The sequence below is a fragment of the Lonchura striata genome, chromosome 2 (assembly GCF_046129695.1).
Source record: "Lonchura striata isolate bLonStr1 chromosome 2, bLonStr1.mat, whole genome shotgun sequence".
Lineage (NCBI taxonomy): Eukaryota > Metazoa > Chordata > Aves > Passeriformes > Estrildidae > Lonchura > Lonchura striata.
This window is the reverse complement of record NC_134604.1, coordinates 50782939-50803822: the sequence shown is the minus strand read 5'-3', so window position 1 is coordinate 50803822 and position 20884 is coordinate 50782939. Positions and strand designations below refer to the sequence as shown.

The window sequence follows — 20884 nt, the reverse complement described above, 5'->3', positions numbered from 1 at the left end:
CAGTGTTTTCCTGATGAAGGGCTCCCCATGGGAAAGGCTAAGGTAACATTTAGTTCTATCTCTCACATCAGAAAAAGACCGCCAGCATACAATGGCAACTTTGGAAGGGATAAAGTACTAAAACAGTGATGGATGAGAATATTTCCTGAGTCCTCTGATGTAATTTTACAAATGGAAAATTTTCAGAATAATTCTTTCCATTGATTTCTTGGTGCATATTACTAAAGAAGTGAGGATAATGAGTGCAAGAATTGGCTGTCTAAGGATGTACATACGTATTTCAGCACAGCTGAAGAAATAAGATGATAAAACTCAACTTTCAGAAGCTATTTAAAAAAGTAAATAAAGTGGCTTCTTTGGGAATGAGTCTTCTTCACAGAAAGTTTTGGTACCATCCTTCAAATTATTTGACTGACTGACTGAGTAGTTTAATAACAGATTACACTATACCCTTACCAATCACCATGCTTCCTGAGAATAGGAAAGTCATTTGCAAAATTTTTTTTTTTTAAGGATTTAGGTGATGTCTTGAGAGTTACCATTTGTTACAATGTCTGAAAATTAAATAGTAGTGCAACATTTAGAGAGTTGTAATATATATGGCAAGGGAAAAACCAACAACCTTTCTGTAACTGAGAATTGTGCCTCTCTAATGTGTTAGAAGGTTCTGAAAATATTAATAAGGCAGTAGATGAACATGACCCAATGGACATAATTTACTTAGATTTCAAAAAGCTTTAGAAAAGGTCCCTCATAAAAGAATATTAAAGATAATAAATAACAATGAAGTAAGGGGCAAAGGCTTGTCATGGATTAAAAAGTGATTAAATGATAGGAAATAAATAGTTATAACCTCAAAGAAGAGATATATTAATAATAGAGTGTCTCACGGGTCAGTACTACAATCAAGTTGTTTAATATATTTTTTTAATAATTTGAAGTAAGAGGATTGCAAGGTGGCAGAGTTTGCTGATGACTCTGTACTATTGAACAAGTAGCCACTTGTATAACCTCCTACTCACTATAATAGTCTAAAAATCTGCATGTACTACTCTGAAAATCACTGACAACATAAATCCCTGTGAATACCAGTAAGAAAAAAATTTTTCTTTATGTCACCTATTCAGCTCTATCTCAAGATGGACACGGTGAATGGCTACATTCTGGAAAAGCTAAGGGAGGAGCTGAGACAGAAGAGAGTGTACACTTGGCTTTCCATGCAAAAAGAGTTTGTAAGAGATGCCTTCAGTACATCACCTTCAGTAAAATCAATAATATTTCTGCATAATTGAAGAAAATTGAAATCATATCTAGAGCATGCAATAACCACATTCTTTAATCCTTCCAACAGAAACTTTGTATTATTCCTTTCTCAATTATGATGGGTTTGAATGGTTATGGGTTTGTCTCCTAGAGGATGTCATATTTTAAAAAGACTAGTCAGGCTTCATCTCAAGTAAATATGAAATTCTGGATATATGTCTCCAGAGTGGAAGTAAAAGTTTGTGGCATAGAAAAAGAGAAGTCATATTCCACAGTTTCTTCCTAAAATGCTGAAGAAGTAGCAACAATCACTCGGACAAAATGCTCTGGTCAAACACAGTTCCAGCCCTTCATACAAATTACATCCCTTCAGACCACAGTCTGTTTTACTCACAGGGATGAATATGAAGATTTATCTGCAACTTTGCCTCTTTTGCTACTTTTCCAGAAAAAAAATTCTGATATTATGTTATGGGAGGAACAAGAGGAGATAATGTAGGCAGACCAAAAAACTGCTATTATTGAAATACAGTGCTAATTCACACTATTTTAGAGGCCAATGCAAACATTTGGATGAACACAATTTTTATATTAGGCAGTATAATGCCAAAAAAAGCCTTATCATTTAGGACACCAAATTATGGCTATCCAAATTGCAAAACAGTTTTTTCATTATGTCTAAACTGCAAAATTATCTGATTGTTTTGGGAGATAACCTGAAGTATTTGACAGTGGCTTCATTTGTAAGCACTAACTTTGAAAGGCCAGCGATTTAATCCATTATATGCTTCTCCATTATTCCAAATATCATGGGAGGAATTCAGCCTATGCACAGGTTGAAACAACTTGCAGGAACTTAGTGGCAGTTAAAGCCACTCAGCAAAGGACTTTCTTTTGGCTCATGTGTTTTACATGTCTGATGAAATGTATAGTTTTAAATGCATTAAGTTTAATCAGGCAATTGATTCCTGGAATTGCAAAAAAATAAATTAAAGGATCTCCATGTCAGTCTTTATATTTCTTTTTTATAAGATATTAGATAAAACTTCTTGTTCGTTGTCAGCTGGTTGAAAATTACAGTATGTTGCAGTATAATCACAAACAAATATAATTACAAATATCAAGGGAAATTTAGGCCATAAGGCAAAATTAAAAAAGAATTTGACTGCAGAAAATTAAATTAATAAAACATTAAGGCACTAAAACAAAGCCTATTGCCTCTTATAACGAAATTGTTTGCATAGCTAAAATAAAAAACAATCCCAGTGTTTGCATTTGTGAATGTTACATGGCAGTCAGGAGGCAAAAGAGAGAAACGGCGCAGTTACCATCTCCTATTAATTTCTCCTACATTGCTGAACACTGGAAATAATTTAATCCCTAGCATTTTTATTTAAAGCAATGAAATTAGGGATTTATTACCTTACTTATAGTTTCTAAGAGACAACACACCAGTAGGTTACAAATACAGATATGATATTTCATGTCATGGCACATGCTGGGAACTATTTTTATGTGGAAGTCAATGACAGAAGAATTAGACCAATGCTAAAAGCTCATGAGAAATCATTCCCAGGATGACTTTCTCAACATCAAATAGTAAGTCTGTAGCAGAACCAGCACTGGACTTGCACTCAGATCATCTAAATCCCAGTTAAGTGCCTTCATCACATGACTTACTGGAGCTCCTCTAAATGAATTCATACATGTTCCCATCAGTTCTTCACCTGTAGACCCAGGAGTTCTAGTCAAAAGCAATCTGAGGTAGCTGCAGTTATGAGTTATCTCCCTGTCAGTTCTCATCTGCTAAACATGTGCATGAACTAACCCTCATAATTCCTAAAGGAGGGAAACAAATTCAAGTGGAATCCGCCAGAACATTGCAAATTCCTTAAAAGACACTAGTTCACCTAGAAGAATTTTTTTTTTTTCCTGTTAGTGTCTTATCAGTCAAGTGCACCATTCATTTTCATGACTGTTTGGTTTCTAGTGGAAATGGAGTACAAAAAGTTACAGAAGTGCTATCTTCAATGCAACATCATCTTTCTAAGAAGAAAAAGACTTAAAGAAAGACAAAGCTTCAAGGACATTTTTTGTGAAAGTTTGAGAGCCACCCAGACCAGCTGTGACATCTGTACTAATTGAAAAAGCAAACGAGGCCACAAAGGACTGTTCTTTGACCATTTAATCAATTTTCCACTCAATGCATTGTTCATTCTTAGAGACTTTAATGCTAGAATTGATTTTAACAGCCATTACCGAAATACGTAAGTCAAAGGTCTCTCAACCTTTTTTAAGTTTGACCAATGGGAATAAAAGATTATGGATATGTGAATAAATCAGTCGCTATGATTCAAGCGCCTTACTAAAAAACACTGTGTGAATCACAGTCTGCCCGTGTCCTGCTGCTCACATGGGCTGGTTAGAACACAATGGGAAAAATAGCAAGATGGTGATTTCTGATAATATCTGCTCTGGACTCTGTGAAATTGTCTCTTAAACTTCCAGTAATGCAGGACTCACATAGCTCACTTCAATGCAGAGTTTTACAGCTCACTTCAATGCAGGAAGAGGTCAAGTGTCTTCAAATGTTTGTAAATGCTTTTGGAAATTATATATTTGGCTCAAGCAAGCAGAGGGGACCAGAAGGATGAAGAATGTTAAGATCACTTATTAAGATGCTTTTAGGTATGGCTAGTGGATATATGCCCTGCAAAACAGAGGAAAAGGAAATATGGAAATATGCCTTGCAGTTATATATTCATTCATAGAGAGGGAAAAGTCAGAAAAATTAATGCTTAAATAATTTTTCTTTCATTTTGAACAACTTCCTTTAAAGAGAAAAACATACCTAACTTTCCATTTGCATGCTACTGGCCATAGCTAATACAGATTTAAGAAAAAGAGGTAAGCTCTAGTGAAAATAAAATACACTAAAATAATTCTGGATTAAAACCCTCAAACTGTTATTATTGCACTACTTCTGAATTTCAAGAAATTTCTTTTTTCAATAACAAATATTAGAATGTAGATTTCTATCTCAGAGAAGAAAATCTTTTGTGAAGATGAAAAAGTGTGTAAGAAAACTCTTTTTCACAGTACAAATATACAGCAAAAGGCAGCAATGACTATGGGAGTTACATGTAGGCAGTGACTTTATAATCTCTGTAACATCATCAATTCCCTCATGTTCAGCCTTCTTCTGTGTTTGGTCCTAATGAAACAGATTTACAGTATGACCTTTGCATACATGCATGATATACTGAGATGACAGCCACTCCGCTGTGAAATATGATGCTATGATCTTTCAGTTGTTTCCCTTTGGAAGATGAGCCTTACATGATTAGATTGATAAGCATCAATGTATCAGAAATTGTGCCAAAACAGCAGCTACTGGCATGTTGTACTGTAGGAACTCTAAGGGTATTGACATAGTTCTAGAAAAAACAACCTTAAGGACAAGCTGAGCCACAAAAATCAAATAACGTAATTGACAGGTTATTTGATGCAGTTCCTGGTGAAAACTTTCCTGCTTTACTGAGACACACTGACTTACAAAGGACCTTTGACACTCCACTGTAAATTGTATGACTGCTTTAAGATTTTTCATCATTATCATGCATGCCTGAAATTTGTTTATGCTGTCAGGAGTTTGTCATGGAGTCCTCAATATTTTTGTAGTATAAAAGGGCATCCATCAGACACATTAAATACCATGTCTTCTCCTTAAGGAGATTACCTGTATCTGTGATATGTTGCACTATTGACACACACATGACATCCAATTTAGAAGTCTGTATTTATCCAGAGATTTGCATGCACCATAAAGCAGAGCTTTAATTTAGTTTTTCTTCTCAACTAGGAAACAAAGGAAGTGGGAAAAGGGTGCTGATTTTTGCTATCCATGTTCAATGACACTATTGAGTGCTATTCATCTGAATATTCATGTTGGTTTAAATCTTATTTTAATTTATAAAGGTCAAAGCCAAGATGGGCCCAGCTGGTACAGCTGCAATGCAGAAATAGGTAAAATATCAGTCATTCCTTCAAAAATCTCTAAGGGGTCAATGCATAACTGGTGGATGAGACAGAAAAGCAAGTTAAGGTAGATTGAGAAAGATGAGTCAAGAGATGGAACAGAATGTGCACCTGTGTATCCTAAATTCTTTTCACATGCCTTAATCCTTACAAAAGTTACCTTTCAGCTCCATCCTGATAACAGTCTAAGCTAAAGTTTCTGCATTTCTTCTAAACTTTGGATGTATTCCAGGTCTCTATGTGGTCTCAGAGTACTTGATTGTGTAAACATCTATACTAATTTTGAATGCAGTGTAATACAAATGAACTCTGACCTATTTTGCACAAAACAGTTCTTATGACATCTAATATGTTGCAGTCTATATACAAAGAACAGAGTAGCTTTTGTGTTTGAATTTTTTGGTGATGTATGTAGCAGCAAACTGAAAAAAGCCCGGGTGCAGGCCTGAGCACGACTCAAGATGATATATTTCATTTACTTGTTGGGGAAGTGCACAGCACAGCTTCAGAATGGGGAAAATTGTGCTGTTTCATAATGTCCCTGTGCATGGCTTTGAGATTATTGTGGACCAAGTAGTATTTCAGCATGTTCTTTAGAGATGACCAGTCTGTTCTGAAAGGTGAAAAAAATTTGGCTGTATAGATATGGGTTGTGCTATGCACAATCCATATTTTTTATTAACACAGATACAGATGTAATGCTGGGCAGTAATGTTCATCCTATCTCAGAGTTCTGTAAAAGCTGTTTCAGAAAACAATGATTAAAAAGAATGGACAATATCTCAAAAATTATAAGAATATTTATATGGATTAACTTGAAATGGAGGTCTGACTCATTGTTCCAATGAACTGCTAAACACTGACATGAAAATACACCTAAATATGCAGACACCAAGATATCTAGAAAGCTCTTCTGCTTTCCCATATGTAATGAATGTCTTGAGGTGTTAATTTAGAATGAGTTTAAATTTTAGTAGTTGAAAGATAATGCATCGGGCTTGGTTCTTAAATTTCCTGGTGAAATCTGAGTACCCTTTTTGAATAAACTTAACCTTAGTTTGAAAGATTTAACAATAAAATGAAGTGTGAACTCATAACAAGGGAGAGCAAACAACCCCACCTAAACTCAACACCAACACACATTTCCATAGCTGTAATTTAAAGTGTTAATTCTCTCCAGTGTTCACTTACTGTTATTAATTTCAGGGTACGGTCACACTTGGAGAGGGGAGGAAATATAAACAGTCAAAAAAAGAAAGACCTTGACCTTTCAGTCTGGATTCTTATAATTATGATGACAGTCTCTGGACCATGTGAATCAGTATTTCATTTTCTTAAGTACCTTACTAATTTTTGAAATTTTCAACAGCTCTAGATAACTAGAGGTACAATAAATTATGGGGTTTTAATACATTTCTGTGAAACAGATTATCATTAAAAAGGGTCATCTAATTATTTGTTTTGTTGTCACTGAAATTCTTTCAGTGCTGTCATCTCAGTGGAATCAGTTAACTATGGTATGAATCTGATATATTTTAGACTTCGATAATGATTTCTTTGCTTGTCTTCCTATAAACATCAACATTTTGGGGGTAGAAAAAGGATTTAAACTGTTTCAGTTGTGCTATTATTACAACTCTGACCTTGCTAAAGACTTTCAGCAAATTGATTAGCTCTGAAAAGCTGCCATCCATCCGCAGAGTTAGAATAATCTGTAAATAAAGCTTCAGAGAGGTCTTTTGAAAAGAATATTTCTCTGTTGCTGGTTGCTGAAATACTCCTTCAGAAAAGGACAATTCACCTCCACCTAAAGGAGCATGTTGGCTGCTTGCACTGATACAGAGCATTGTCAGCATACTGACAGAAAAGGAGAGAAAATCTGCTGTTCTTTTCATTTTGTGAGACAAACCTCAGGGCTTATTAGAAAGAAATAGAACCAGAAGTGGTGCTCAGTTATGCTGGTGTGATTAAAAAAAAAAAAAAAAAAAGAAATATGAAAAAAAGAAAGCAAACTAAAGAGTAGAAATCATAGTTGCTATATAAAGTGGCCATTTCTATACTCCCAAGTGCAGTCTTTGTATTCAGGGGACTTTTCAATCTACTTCTGAGTAATCAGGCACTACTGGAATTGACACAGAAAACAAAATGTTCCTGATTTTATTTCTAATTTACATTACAGTTATTACAATCTATTTAATTTTGTAGCTGTATTTAATTCTGAAGGTGTCTCAGAATGTCAGTTTTAGTAAAACACCATAAAAAATGCTGCATTGGCACTATATCAATTAAAGTTTAGAATAATTATATGTTAGTGCTCCATTTCTCTTGGAGGCATTGCACACACCATTTATACAAAAGTCCAGTCCTTGTCCCACACAACTTCCATGCTAAGCTGACCACCATGGAGTCACTCATTTGCAACATATTTGGGTAAAGAAACAAAAGCCTCATGCAAACCAAAGGGATGCAGAGGTGTGTCAGCTGACAAAAACTTAATGAAAACACCAGGTTGCTTTTCAATTTTTTTCCTCCATTTCATTTTCTGCTTTTTAAAAAAATAATTTAAATATTTCTAAAAAACTAAAGACATCTGAATGGCTGAAAATTAGTGAAGAAAGGTTTACATCTCCTCTAACAGGATGTATGAGGAAGGGCACTAAGGCAAGGTTATTATAAAGATATGAAAAGAAAATGGCCAGGGAGACTTGGGTTAACCAAGTCAGCTGAAATGAAGAGGAAGTGACCATAATAAGGCAGAGATATGCAGAGTTTTCAAAGGACAAATCAGATGCTATGCAGCAAATCCATGTCTTCCACATAAGAGCAAACAATCAGACTAAGGCTGGTAATGTGCATTTTATCTTAATGTCAGAGATAATTTTTTCCATCCTTTGAGCTTTACTCAAGCTTTTTTAATGAGCTTTTATAATTTATCAAAAAAAAAAAAAAAAAGGAGGCTATTTGGATAATAAACATGAATATTAAAACAAAAAGAAGTATGGTTTATGGAAGTTCACTGCCCAAATGTCTAAGCCTTCTATTGTGAAGCAAAAGTATTCATCTGCTCTTTCAATTGCTTGGTTAAAATGCTAAATTATTCCTGGTGCTTTGTAGCAGATCAGTTAACATTACTTTTAGCTATATTCAGACAGCACAATCTAGTTCTTCTTTGTATATGAGGCACTGGCAGCTTGACCTTCCTGTTTATTCCTTTATAAGACCATTATCATCAAAGTTCTGTGGCAGACAATTCACAGTTTTTAAATGTTAATGTTAAAAGACCTAGATTTCTGACTGATGTAAAGCTTTATTTACACATTTTGAAAAGAAAAAAAGGAGTTTCTTATCACACTTTGAATTAATAAGCTCTAGATAAATAGTGAAACAGACTGAAATGTTTCTGTATAATATTTTTGAGAAGAAGATCACAAGACATGTTATCCAGATTTTTTACTGGGAAATAAAATCTAGGTGATATGTACATTGGGAATCCATACTGTGAGAACCAAATGACAGTACATTTTGATAGCAGAACTATTTGAAGGCAGGATTAAAAATGTTCCATTGAAGGGCTCCTAAAAATCAGTGCTTCTTTGTGTGGATTTGGATCCTAACTTCTCGAGAACACAGCATTAGAGGTGCTAACCAGACTGAGGAAATAATTAGTGAAAAACAACTCAGCTGATTAATTCAGCCTTTTATGCTGAATATGCTATAATATATGTGATCAGGCAACAATTATTTGAAAAATACTCCAAATTCCCTAATAAGCTTTCATCTGTAACATTTAGTCACAGCTTCCTCTGAGTTTTCAGTGCTTATATCTCTGCAGTTGTGATGGGTGAAACAAAAGACACACCAGTGTTTCCATCTACATTGATCACTGCTTCAGATGCTTCATGGCTAAAAATACTATTCCAGGGTATGGAAAGGGTGCTTTCCATGGCTTTTCTGCACATGTGGGTTTGGCATTCAACTGTGATGGCAAGGAGTTATGCCCTCATGGCAGCACCCAACCACCACTTGAGGAGCCAGCTTCAACTGAGAGCAGGGAGAAGGAACTAAAGAAAAGTTTTATTAACAGTCTGGAGTTTACTGTTCCCAGCACTCTGTCAAAGAGACAGATATATCAATTTGTATGCTATTAAAACCTTTGCAGTTTGTGTATGTTATTCTGTTGCCATGTTTAAAGAAAGTAATTTGACAGTGGAATGTTCCATAAATGTAAACTGGCTGGCATATCTAGGGACCAAAATTTTATTGATTTATTTGTGGCTCAAACTAAAAGCTAAAGAGGTAGATGCTGACTTTAAAAAAGTCATATTCAGTGCAGAGCTGATAACGCAACCTTTATTTACCACACCATATATTTGGCTTTAATTTTTTGTTGTTTATCCTTTTTCTCTGCAAGCTGCAGCACTTGCACTGAATATAACAGTGAAATAGTGGGTAAACAGGCAGTGTTATTCAGTTTTGCTGGCTGTTCTAAGTGATGAAACTATAATTCTCTGGGTGATAGATAACAGAAGGTAATTTTATGGTTACTAAGAATGAGTTTGCATTTGTTGGGATAGTTACTACATAAATTTATAGATCTATTTTGTATGTACCGCATTTTAAATTTTAGTGGCAGCACAAGGAACAGTATGAGAGTAACACAAGTAGTCCTGTCATGAACTCCTAGTTTAGCAGCCACTTGTAAAGGTATACTGTAATTCAACATGAAATAGCTACAGAATGTTCTCACAATCTTGTTATAAATCATAGTCTTTGGAAGGGAAGGTGTTATTAAGTTTGTTTTTTGATTTTCTTTTGCCCTTCCTCCATCATCTTATCTAGGGAGAGTGTTGAAAGGTAGGAAAGGCAATTCTGTACAGGAGGTCCTTTTAAGTGCTGGATTTAAGTGCTCTTTCAGGATTTAGCACTTTTCTAAGCTTAACTGACAGGTCACTTTGCCCCTTGTTATTTGGGCAGATAGACCCTGGGACCCTATGAAGACAATAAGATTAATTGTGGGGCAGGCAGTAGGATACTGCAGCTTCAGATCACAAAATTCAGACAAGGCTCAACACCTGTCAAGCTATTATGACGTTTACATTCAATAAATATAATGTCTCCAGAGAACCAGAACTGTTTTTGTTTAAAGATGGAGATTGGGCCCCAGGGAAACCATTTTGCTGAACATGCCATTCTATGGTGAAGAAATACCAGCTTTTGTCAAAGATTTGATTGTTGGAAGACCCATTAAGATTTCAGTTCAGATTACAAATCTGAAGGAAGCCTAGACTGACAGAGGGGTGCTTGATTTGATGATCATGGGAGCAGAAGAGGAATGGAGGTGGTAGATGTGCTAAATTTGCATTTAAAAAGCTCACCTAGGAACATAGCAATTAGACTTTTAAATATAAAAATATAACTTCAGAGCATCCCAGAAGTATTCCAAAGTACTGAATTATGTAATGGCCAAACCAAGGACGTTCCTTGAAAGTTAGGTTATCTGCAGAGTACTGTAACAGAAAGTGTCAGAAATGATCTTCAGGAGTCCAAACAAAAGTTCTTTTCCATTTATAAAATTAATATTTATATAATTAAAATGGACAGTGTTAAGAAATTATTTTTCTTTAATTCATTGAGGTGATTTCTTCCACCATGTTCCCAAAGAAAATATTCTACTCAATTGTAGTGTACCTACAAACAGCAAAAATGCATCTGGAAACAGACAGAATGGTTGGGGAAGAAACTGAGTGCTGTCCAATAAAAAAGTTAGTCCAAATCTTCTTTTACTGAAATTGATTGAAGTGATGGCTTTGGCTGGTATAACTTTCCTTATGGGAATAACTTGGGATTTTCACAGGTGAAATACTAGATGAACCAAAATAGCCTTATACAGTCATTAAGAATAGTGATCAACAAAATCCATGAGCACCTATAGACTTGATAATAATGCAGAAATTTTTCAATGAGACATATTTTAATGCCTCAGAGGCAGTATGAACAAGAAGCTGGAGCAGCACTTGCTTTTGGCTCCTAAAAATATTCAATTGCTTTTCTTCTTTTGAGAGCAATGGGGAGGTACTCTGCATTTGTATCCTATTTGTGAAAGTGAGGGAAGCCAATTTACTGCCTACAGCAGCACACATTGATGGAGCAAATGGATGGGAGCAAAGTCAGTGCTGGGTCCTCTAAGGTCTGCGCTCCCAACAGCTGCAGCTGTCGCAGGAGAACTGCGAGTGAGACCTGCTGCCCTGCTGACGGGTGGAGACACACTGGCAATGGGAAGAGCCAGAAGCAGCTCCTTACCCTGGGAAAGATTTCATGCTCTGCTTCACTTCAGCATTTAATCAACCACAAAAAGTTTATTGCTGTGTATACTCCAGTGCCAGAAACATTATCGCCTAATTAAATTGTTTCATTGTTTTGCTATATCTAGCAACACGTCTCTTTAACTCTCTGTTTTATTTAGCAGTGAGATTGCTTTAATGTCCTCAGAATGGGATATTAAATTGAAGGGGTGGCTGTTTAAATTCAAGTTCAAATCAATAATACAGGTAGAGTTTTGCTGCCAAAGTCTAACTAAGGGCCTTTCACTTTGTTGCAGTCCTGTGTTTGCATGTGATTTATGGCTATTCCTTTCAGTGGTACATATGTTTCAAGGCCTTCTCACTGTTTAAGCTTTCTGTAATCAGTGGAATTTTTTTCTCTTCTGCAGTTTTCTCGGATATACTGCCATGCTGAGTTCCATTATTAATTTCAGGTGTCAAAAAGGCAAATATTTAGATATGCCTGGCCCTCACAAAACCTGAAATTCTAAATACATATCCCAGAGCACCTCTAAATAGGGAATTTATTATAAATACCCTAGATTCACTTTGTGCTTATCCTTTATTAATTTTAAGAGCTCTAAATGGATGATACTTAAGTGTTCAAATGCCCTCAAGGTTATTCCAGATATTCTGAGATGGTTCAAGCCATAAGGTTCTCATTCCTGTAACTATAAATCATTAGCTATGTTACATTGCTGCTATTTTATTATTTCATTTGCATAAGGAAAATTACTATATAAATAACCTTTCAAAAAAGGCTTTATATCACAGTATAAATAATTACTATCTATTTAAAGGGAAGAGAAATGGAATTTTGTCACCTGATGGCTCCTAAAAAATGTTGCAATTCCCTTGTTCGTAGTTGAAAAGTTTATTGTGTTCAGTAAAATTTGGAGTTACATAGATGAAAGGAAAGGAGGAAGTACATAAAAGTTGTTTGTCACTGGATTTTATGAGGGAGATTATTTTAGGGAGAAAATGCATGCTAATGCATGACTGGTCAAACTCTGGCTGTGAGCTGAAGTGTGGGTATCAACAGAAAAAACCAACCTCACTTTTGCCAGCAAGCCAAGAACCCGAGGAATTCAGGATTCCTGTCAGAAATGCAGAGGACTATCCCTGAGCTCAGCCTCCTTCAGGCTGGTGGAGGAGCCATGGGTCACACTGGTCCCCACTTCCCCACCACACAGACACCAATGGCAATGATGCTTCAGACTAACAGGGACAAAATGCTTCTCTTGCATAGTGGAGAACATCTTCAGCAAGCACAAGGAGAGGACCCTTTTGGGTTTACAGAAATCTGCAATATACCCATATTTAAATTTACTTATCACATCTTCACATTAGCTGATGAGAGTTAGCTGATAAAATTTGGCTTTCTGCTCAAAACCCTTGTAAAAAGTTAACTGCTTCCCATGACCTTTTCTCTGAGTGTTCACATCTTCCCCATTAAAGAAATAAAAATTATGCTTTATTGTAATTTCTTTCAAACACTCCTTTTAATTTGTTCTCCATTTGTCCATAATGATAGCTGGTTAGCTATTGTATTTTCTAGAATAAAATAGTACTGTGGCTTGGAGATAATCCAGTCAGTTTCTAAATGCACTAAAGTTTTAAAAATAATCTCACTTCTAAATTCTCTTTTTCAAATATTTGAGTATTAAGGGTAATTCTTGGCCCTGACCTCCCAGAAATAGGAGCAAGATGTAAAATTCTTATGAAAATCCCAGCTGTTTCTGAATTGATAAGATGCTGGAAAGTAACCTTCTTTACAAATGTTAAGCAAATGTTAAAAAGGGGAATGCAAAGTCAACAGAAAAGGAAGTAGTTTGAATCACATGCAACATTATTTCTTTTTTTAACCATTTCTTATGCCAGATGATGATTATGCTTAGTGAGGATCACAACATAAAATAAAATAAAAACCAGAAATCTTCACATGAAAGTTCTACCTGCAAGTAAGAATTTTCGAGGAGAGGAGAGGAGAGGAGAGGAGAGGAGAGGAGAGGAGAGGAGAGGAGAGGAGAGGAGAGGAGAGGAGAGGAGAGGAGAGGAGAGGAGAGGAGAGGAGAGGAGAGGAGAGGAGAGGAGAGGAGAGGAGAGGAGAGGAGAGGAGAGGAGAGGAGAGGAGAGGAGAGGAGAGGAGAGGAGAGGAGAGGAGAGGAGAGGAGAGGAGAGGAGAGGAGAGGAGAGGAGAGGAGAGGAGAGGAGAGGAGAGGAGAGGAGAGGAGAGGAGAGGAGAGGAGAGGAGAGGAGAGGAGAGGAGAGGAGAGGAGAGGAGAGGAGAGGAGAGGAGAGGAGAGGAGAGGAGAGGAGAGGAGAGGAGAGGAGAGGAGAGGAGAGGAGAGGAGAGGAGAGGAGAGGAGAGGAGAGGAGAGGAGAGGAGAGGAGAGGAGAGGAGAGGAGAGGAGGAAGCAACAGTTCAATATGTTGTGATAAAGTAATAAGAATTGCTAAAAATTGCACAAAATCTATTTTGCACTTTTTAATAGTTTCAACAGTGGACCTAATAATTGCAAAAAATACATCATTTAAAAATGGGCCATAATTACAAAATTTAGCTAAGCCACACTTTAACTGACAAATTAAAAAAAAAAGTTCATTGCCTTATGACTGAAAAAGGACTCACAAGTCTCTATTTCTTGTATTTCAGAACTTCTATTTGTAAGGAAGGGAAATAACCTTTACTGTATTGTTGGAATAAAAGGAACTAGATGATTCATCTCTGTGAATCTGCTTGTTGAATTTGATGGATCATTCTTAAAAGCGACGTTGCTAATCTTCAGGTTTTCTTTTTTAGGTTATTCACAGATCAGTGGGTTTTCCGGCTAATACAGGTCCTGATGCTCTTCTGTCTTCACACATGGTATTCATCATATCTTGACAAGAAAAGACCTTCAGTCTACAAATAACCTTCACTGAAGTAAGACATGTAAGTGGGTTTCTATATGAAAGATAGATTTTATGGCTGAATAAAAAACAACTGTAGTTAAAAAGTGTCATTGTGAGGCCCTATATGGAAAATTTTCCTCAAAAGAACTTTTAGTGTTTGTTGTTAAAAATCTCGTAGAGAAAAAGGAAAAAAAATTGAATTATTTTATCATTAGCCACAAATTCAACAGGAAAGGAAGATCAGCTGAGTATTTTATCATTCTGAAATGTGCAGCCTTTAAAATATTTAAGTATCCACATTAGTTCTTGTCAAACTAGCACAAAGCAGTGCATAATATGACCTATGTGTAAAAGCAGAACAAGATAAGAAGCTCTGGTAATGGTGAAATATTTAAAGTATGGTTACTTTGTGCAACAGTTAATAATTTTGTTTCCTATCACTTTATTATAATGGTATTATTATTATTATTATTATTGTTGTTGTTGTTGTTGTTATTGTTATTATTATTATTATTCCTCCTCCTCAACAAAGTGACAAAAAATAAAACCTTTCTCTGTTAGGCAATTCAGCATCAATACTACTAAAAATAATTAATGCTTGTCAGTGACAGCAAACTTTAGCACAGCAGAAACCTGATTACATTTCATTGTCCCATACTACAGAATCAATTTCATTTTGTATCAGTAGGATTGGTCAAATTCTATTATTTGCCACACACCATAACCCTAATGAAGCCAAGGGATCTCTGATATTGCAGGTTAGAACTAATTTCTCTGCAACTGATTTACTGATTTCAAAGGGCATATGAGGAAAGAATTTGTCTCTCTTCAAAGAAAACATTAAAAAAAAAATCTAAATCTAACTAGATCTAATGAAATTTAATTTCTAACATCTGTCACATACCAGTCCTATGAGGTGTACTAAAGGATGTTTTGATACAATTTTCCTCATTAGGAAAGTTTCCTGATGAGGAACACTAAGAACTCCCTTGTTTGAGACACACTCTTTTCATGCAGCATGTAGAAGCTTAATATCTTCATGGCATCTATTCCTAATAAGACAGCTGGAAAATGGTCACTGGTTCCAAGAAGGCATCAGTGGGTGGGAGAAAAGGCACTGGTAATAGGGAGACTTGTTGAGGTGCAGTGATCTACCTGAAACTCTCTCTCCTGCAAGCACATAACAGAAAACCTTATCTGTGATCATACTAGAGCAGAATATTTTTATTTTCATGATGAATTAATAAGGAAATAAAATTTATACTAACAACAATACAAATGTCAGGACATGCCCCTTGAAGATGTAAATTCAATATTAAGATTTAATTGACAAATTGTTGAGCAGAATGGTAAAACACAACAAAATAAAATCTGATAAAACTAGGATCTTATATTTTTATCATTTTCACAGGGAATTTCATATCTTTGTTGTAGATATCTGAGAAAGAGTAAGAGAATGAAAATTATGTTGTTAAAGTATTCTGGGAAAATACTGTATTATATCAAAAGAGTTACTAAAAATGAACAGCAAACATCTATCTTTAAATGCCTCAAGATACAAGTGTAGTTCTGAGTGGGATCAAAAATGGTGTAAAACCAAATATAAACATAATGCATTCAGATAGTACCATGTAGCCCAACAGATCTTATGGTTTTTACTTTTTCTGTTTTCTTGTTCTATTGTTTAAATTATTGAACTTATCTGTTTGCCTTTATTTGATTTGAAAAATTGCATTTTCTATACCTTCAAGCATCCTTACCAGGGAACTGGCAAATACAAAATACCAGAACTTCTCTATTTAAACCAGAGAGAGGTTTAAAAATATTTTAAGATATTGATATGTAAACAATTGAAAATGCATAACAAGTTCATACATATATAAGTTCTTAAGCAAAATCATCATATAATAGTTAACTCTGACTGATAAGAGAAGAACATCATGGACTTGAAAATTTAAATTGCTTCAGCATTTTCAGAAAATCTTTAATAATGTAATGCCATTTCCAGCTTCAGAGTTGAAGAGTTAAGATATGAGAAATGTAGTCCTTATCTGAATGCTGTATGAATATTTTTTTTTTTTGGAGTATTTTTGAAAGAATCAGAAATCTTAAATCCCATTTGAAATTTGGTATCTCAAATTTCAATGTAAAGACTGATTGAAATGTCTAAAGAACTAAATGTTATTCTCCCTACCTTCAGAAAACTCGTGTGAAACTCAGTAATCAGTGTTAGTGGTAATTTGGAATGTTATCAGTGTATGTCTTCACACTATATTTTTTTGTTGTTTAAAATTTATTTACAACAAATCAGAACAAAAAGACTCCAAGTTAAACTTGATAGTGGTGTGTTGTGAATTTAGTTTAAAATTATTTTCTCATCAAAGAACAACAAAAACATAACCATTTATTGTGCAGAAGCACAAGCCCACCACATGCTATTACAGTAAAAGCTAGACATTATTTCCATCTGGCTTTGAGCACACAGGATATTGTACAAACTACCAGAAGAGCTCTATTTCATTGTAATTAAAATTTAGTGTTACACTTAAGCAATAAGGCAACTCCAGGAGATGTGATTATCATGAGATAATGACCTTGGGGTGTTACAAGGCAAGGAAGCAACCAAATGCCTCAAAGCCTCCAGGGGGTATGATTATTTTGGAATAACCACACCCCCTGAGGTAGTGTGATTAGTATCAGAGACAAAGTCTGTACCGAGAATACAAATATGATTTTGTAGGGAAATGTTGGGGGGCTGGTCTAAGTAAAGTTGATAATGAGGAGTGCTGGAACAGCAGTTTTGGATGAGTTGTGTTTCTCACGTGCTGATTCTAAAGTGTCTTTAAGAACTCTCAGGACACATATAGAGCTGACAATGATGTCATACCTGTATAAGTAATCCTCCATAAATGCACAGATCTAATCTTTTCATCCTATTTTGGTTTCATAATTTCCATTTCATAATAGCAATAAACTGTAGTAAGCAATGCGTTTCTAGGGGATTATTCCACTTCTCATGTGGCTGAAGTCACTCAACCTTTAGCCTCGTATCTTTCAAGACATCTGAGAAGTGCAATAACTCCCCAGAAATGCACTGCCTGTCATGTCTTATTGCTTAATTACTTTGTACTTATCAAGTAGTTGCTCTTTAAATGAATGCAGAAGCACAGTATGTTTTACAATTATGGTGTGTATAGGAGCTGTATAACACTGTTATGGCAAAACATAAAATAAGTAATTGTTACAGCAGAAGTACAAACTGAGGCTGCAGTACAAACTACAGTGCAAACTATGATGTCTGTAGAACACTTTACTGTTCTGATAAATAATCTTGTGCATGGTTAAGTAATGTGACATGTTTGGCTTTAATAAGGATGCAAAACAAGGACCAGAAGGAAAAGACACAACAGATAAAGCAAAACTAAACTCTAATCGCAGAGTTTATATTCCTCTTGCTACTGATAGCTTTGGGAATATGTCAACATTTCTGAAACTAATAGAATCACATTAGGAGTGATTCTAGTAACGAAAACACAAGTCAAATCAGTGTGTAAACAACAATGAGGAGAGGCCACATATTGCTATTTATTTTTCAGAAAAGAAAGTGCCCAAAAATGGGACATGGTGATTAAAACACAGCTTTTACTTGCAGTAAAAGGAAATCCTGTTTGATTTTTTTCATGAAATCCTTAAAACTAAGATGTTATTCATAGTTGTGAGCCACAGGAAAGGATGTAGAATTGAAAATCTCCCTTTGCACAATTCCTATGAGAACTATTGTTGAAACTATCACAACTAGTCACGGTAGGATCTCACTTCAGTTTCTTACTGGAGGGGTTTCCATCCTTCCTTTCCTACAGCTAAAACTGGTTTCTCTGGAAGTAGGTGTTTATCTAAATGAGTGAAAAAAAAAGAAGAAAAGAGAAAGTTGCTCAGACTTCAAAGGTTAGGTTTTACATGTTTGACTATCTACATTGGTTCACCATCTATTTCTGATCTACAGAAGGTTAGAAATTAATGATTTAAAAAATATTGGGAGCATGGCTATGGATGTCATGAGTTCAATATATGTTTGAAAACATCTACTTATGACAGAGACCATCTTCCCCTCCTGGTGTTGCTAAAAATAATGTCCATCTTTTAAAAAGCAGGAAATATATGGACGCATATACAAAATGTTCACATATTTGTCTACAGAATTTGGAGCCCTAGATGTCTAGGAGGAGCCACAAACAATTATTCAGCCAGTCCAGGAAAGATATTGCAGTTTAGTAATAAAAGAACAAGGAAACAACTTGGCTGCTTTCATTCAAGGATACTAAGCTCAAAGACAGCCTAAATTATTTGGACATAGAAAAATATATATTTAGTGATGTAACAAAATAATATTTATTCACAACTGGTTTTGTCTGAGTTGTCTGCACCATGTAAATAAACTGTTATAGAGAATAGATATGATTGCTAATATTGATTGTCCCATTTTAAAATGGATTTTTATGCTAATGTAATATATTTCAATAACAGAACTATAATGATTCATTAAAGGAAAAAATAGCTGAAGATAAAGTTTGCTTTACACTTACCAAATATCTGTCTTACATTGCCTCATCTGTCTTACATTGCTTGCTGGCAAAAATCAATGCTTGGGCCTGCTCAGGGAGATGTTCTTGCCCTTCAGAGTGGGCACCCTACTAAAAGCAGCATTACAAAAATTACCAACTGATGGACATGTGACAGACATACAGATGCAACTACCACACCTCAGTGCTTCACAGAATTTTTTCCTTCATATGGTACTTAAAGAAGAAATTTCCTTTGGGAAAAAAAAGCTGAATTTGGCCAAAAGGAAAGAAAAGGTCCCCTCATTATGTTGATAATATGTGACTCAAGAAAACTGTAATATATAACACACATCAGTGGTGAATCTGTAGTATATAACTATGAACCTGAAAGAAAAGAGACCTGAGAATTTCCACCCAAACTCATAACAGCACTATGTCTGTTCATTGCTGCATGAAGATTATTTCATGTTCTAATAAGCTCCTTCACATTCTGCTTCCACTTTGATGCTAGGAACTTATCTATTAATCCTGAATACTCATAGTGAAAAATTTTAATACTCTGCCAGAGTAGAAAAAAGACTTGCCATGCTAGCATCCTAATTTTCTCAATAGTTACTGTCACTGCAACCCTTAATTTAGAGCACAGAAGTGGCACAATGGTAAATTATGGCACTCCTCAAAAGCTTCACCTTCCAACCCCAGCGCTGTGATTGTGTCAGAATTTGAAAGAAGAAGAAGAGTTTATTTCTCTGTGAGTGTGATGTCACACTGAGCAAGAAGAAACACATGAAGTGAAGAGATTTGCAATGCCAGTGTACTAGTTCAGAGCTCATCACTGACATGAATTTCTGGAGCATTGTTCTTGACAATTTTTAAAACTTGCCACTTCAAAACTTCTTGAAAACAGCTAATAAGGGTGCTGCAATTTTGAATATCATTTAGATGTATATGTATTTGCTCTTCCTATTTAGACATAATCTGTTTCTATAAAAAAAAAAGAAAAAGGAAAAAAAGGAGGTGTCAAGGAAAGAATATTGCATACAGGAGAGTACTAAGAAGGGATTTTCTTACTAACTGCTAGAGGATTTATTCTCAACTGATATTACTTATATGGTCATGGCTTTTCATGCCTTGGGTAAAGATATGGAAGATAGGTCAGAGATGAAGCTATGTAAAAAGAAAAAGTTGTTTTTCAAAGACTAAGATAAATATTGTTAAAGTACTTCATGAACATTGTTTGATCAGCAACAAGTTGCAGAAATATTAAAAATCCACTCCTGTGCTATGTATAAAGGCAGTCACAGAGGCAAAGAAACATGATATATTATCCCAGAGGATGGCATCATTTGTATGTTCCCTGTGGACCTGAAAGGTCTTGTAACTCCCAGTATGAAAATGTTAATTAATTAACCTACCTGAATTCCTCTCTACTAGAGCCAAGGTTTTAATATACAGCCAGTGAGTGACACAGACTAAATTAAACTAAGGAAATACAGAAGCAAGTACTCTAGGCTCTTTTCTAACCAAGACATACCAGCACCTTTCTGCTTCTTGCACCCCATGAACACAGAAAGGGGTTTTACTGCCCTCTCAGAGAAAGAAAAACATGCCAGGATGAGTGGGGGGACCAGGGCTTTGGCATGCACAGCAGCACATTTCTGCAAATGGACTGTGACTGTCTCACAGCACTACCTTTTCTTCTGGGCCATCAAGGGGCAGAACAGCTTTTTGGTCCACCTGGCAGCCAAGAGAGAGGCAGGAGAACAGGCCAGGTGGATCTCCCAAGCAATCAGCATTTACATAGCC

The 20884-nt window shown here is 35.5% G+C and overlaps 1 long non-coding RNA gene across 1 annotated transcript in view; it reads left to right on the top strand.

Moving 5' to 3' along the window:
* The window catches only part of LOC144248888 (uncharacterized), a 139356-nt gene extending 124666 nt beyond the window's left edge, over positions 1-14690 (top strand). Inside the window, exon 3 of the long non-coding RNA XR_013342062.1 lies at positions 14425-14690. This is a non-coding gene — a long non-coding RNA (uncharacterized LOC144248888). The remainder of the gene's footprint in view (positions 1-14424) is intronic.
* The last annotated feature ends 6194 nt before the right edge of the window (positions 14691-20884 follow it).